This window comes from Orycteropus afer, unplaced genomic scaffold (assembly GCF_000298275.1).
Source record: "Orycteropus afer afer isolate SDZICR_OR568_19922 unplaced genomic scaffold, OryAfe1.0 scaffold10985, whole genome shotgun sequence".
In the NCBI taxonomy this organism is placed as follows: domain Eukaryota; kingdom Metazoa; phylum Chordata; class Mammalia; order Tubulidentata; family Orycteropodidae; genus Orycteropus; species Orycteropus afer.
This window is the reverse complement of record NW_006932572.1, coordinates 1,202-3,654: the sequence shown is the minus strand read 5'-3', so window position 1 is coordinate 3,654 and position 2,453 is coordinate 1,202. Positions and strand designations below refer to the sequence as shown.

The window sequence follows — 2,453 nt, the reverse complement described above, 5'->3', positions numbered from 1 at the left end:
TGTAAGAAGGGACCATTCCCTGGAGAAGGATGTCATGCTTGGTAGGGTGGAGGGTCGATGAAAGAAGGGGAGGCCTTCAACGAGATGGACTGACACAGTGGCTGCGATGATGGGCTCAAGTATAGCAGCAATAGTGGGGCTGGCGTGGGATCCGGTAGTGTTTTGTTCTGCTGTGCATGGGGTCGCTATGAGTCGGAAATGACTTGACGGCACTTAACAACAACAACAACAAGATGACACCTAGACTTCTCTTGAAGAGAGTGAATGACCTAATAATCATACTCAATAAGATTACACTGAAACTCAGTGGGAAACTCCTTTGCCCAACTTTATTTGTGTACCTTGAAGTGGAAACCCATTTTGATTCTTTTCACTTCTCCCAAGTAATCCAAAATGCCTAATGGATTGATGTTTCTCAGGCTCATTCCTTGCCTCTCTTCCTCTTTTTACGTGGCTTAGAATGACTTTTTTGGTGTATTCAACATTCCATTTATTCAAAGTGATTCTGTGCTATTATAAGTAGTCTAATCAGACACTTGAACAAGGGAAAAAATTTAGAAGCAATTAGTGAATAAGATTCTGTGAATAAGATGATATATATCCACTTTTTCTTGGCCTTGACTGATTCACTAGTTGCAGTGGTCCTCATGGGTGAATATTTAGGATTCAGAGGAACTTAAAATAATTTCAAGTTGAGTAATTTTTCATACCTTGACACCCAGTCTACTATGTCATATTGAATTCGGAGAAATGCATAACTGGACAAATTAATTTTTCTAAAATTTTTATGGCATAAAACAAACAAAAACTAAACTTACTGCCATCGAGTTAATCCCAACTCATAGTGACCCCTCCTTGGGTTTCTGAGGTTGTATCTCTGTGGAAGTAGAGTGCCCAGTATTCCTCTGAGGAGTGGCTGGTAGGTTTGAACCACCAGCCTTCTGGTTAGTGGTCAAATGTCTTAGGCACTACTCCATCAGGGTTCCACAGTAAACTTCCCGTAATTGACCTCTTATGCCAGTTGAGGTTGAAACTTACTGTTCTACAGTGAGGTTTTCAAACGAATCTTGGAATTGGATGAAGTGTTGAGTAGTCTGATACCTGACCCTAATTGTAAAGAGTCACAGATTTCTGTATAGAAAATCTGCACAGATTTCTGTATAGAAAAGTCAATATGAGTGATGATTCCATTTGTTAGGGATTAGTCCTTATAGATTACTAGCTTCAGCATTTCAGGTCACAGGAAATAATTACTGGATGATCCTCTCCACAAAGAGTGAAATTCTTGCTTTGTGCAAACAGAAGGACCACCTTTTTTTCCTGAAAGTTCATTGGAATACGTAGAGATGCTATGTGAGTCCTCCTCCTATTCTGAGGTATCACGTGAAGAGAAGGTGTCTCCCTGCTGTTATTATTTTGGCTGGAGGTGGATTGGGTCCTTATGTAGGTCAAGATAACATCAAACTGTAAAAGGACTGTGGCACTTTCAGGAAGAGATGTAGCCATAATTAAAAGAAGTCAATTCAAAGTCTCCTGAGAGCTAATTGGTACATCCACAATAATCTGTAACTCTTACAGTATCATTTCCTGAGCATTTCCATACACTGAACACTTCCAGTGGATAGAGTTGGCTTTCCTCAATATATCAGCCAGTGGAAATCAATGGAAATGCCTCCTCTGCATGGAACCTCGTGAGAATTTGCTCAGAAGCCTCCTTAATGGCTTATCACTGAGGACAGTGATTTTATGGATACCTTTGGACTAGCTCTCACAGCCATTGCCTGCCTTATGCTGTGCCTTTTAAAGTTTTCTGAGGATTATTTATGTTACCATATTGCCCAAGAGGTTGTTCCAAATGCCTGGATACCTACACAGGATATGTGCATACTCAAAACCAGTTGACCCGGGATGTGAAGAAAACATCTCTGGTAAGCATCTTGAGGTTTTAGTGGATGTATACCCAGGGAATGCCATGGCTCAGGTGAATGGTGACACTTAAACTTGTGTTGAAGAGAGATGATGATATAAAATTCGTGCTCAAAAAGATTATGCTAGATCCAGGAGTTCCAGCAAGATGGTGGACTAGGCAGAAAGACTGCAAAGACCCTCTTCAACAAAGAAAAGGGAAACCAACTAACACAGACACAGAAGATAATCCTGGACCCCTGAGCCTTGAAGGGAAAGATATAGAAGTGGACTAAACCCCAACTAGCAGAGAATTTGCATGAAAATACCAAAAAAGGAGACATACAGAGCTGTGGTCTCACAGCGATCCTGAGAGATTCTGATTGCACAGACAGCTTGGAGATTCCCAAGTGGTAGTAGGACCTAACAGTTAACCTAAAAATCAGTTCTGCTAGCCAGGGATTGCACGGAGGACTGCTCCCGTGGCTGGGAAATAAACGGAAAAGTGAAGAGAAAGGCGGGCTCAGCTGTGGACTTTTTCCAGTCTG

The 2,453-nt window shown here is 41.5% G+C and overlaps 1 non-coding gene and 1 pseudogene across 1 annotated transcript; both read left to right on the top strand.

The window, feature by feature from the left end:
- The first annotated feature begins 229 nt into the window (after positions 1-229).
- On the top strand, positions 230-300 carry LOC122152135 (annotated as a pseudogene).
- Positions 301-1,979: 1,679 nt separating this feature from the next.
- On the top strand, positions 1,980-2,059 carry LOC122152134. Its single transcript, XR_006164407.1, has one exon. It is a non-coding gene; the product is annotated as a small nucleolar RNA SNORD115 (small nucleolar RNA).
- Positions 2,060-2,453: the final 394 nt, after the last annotated feature.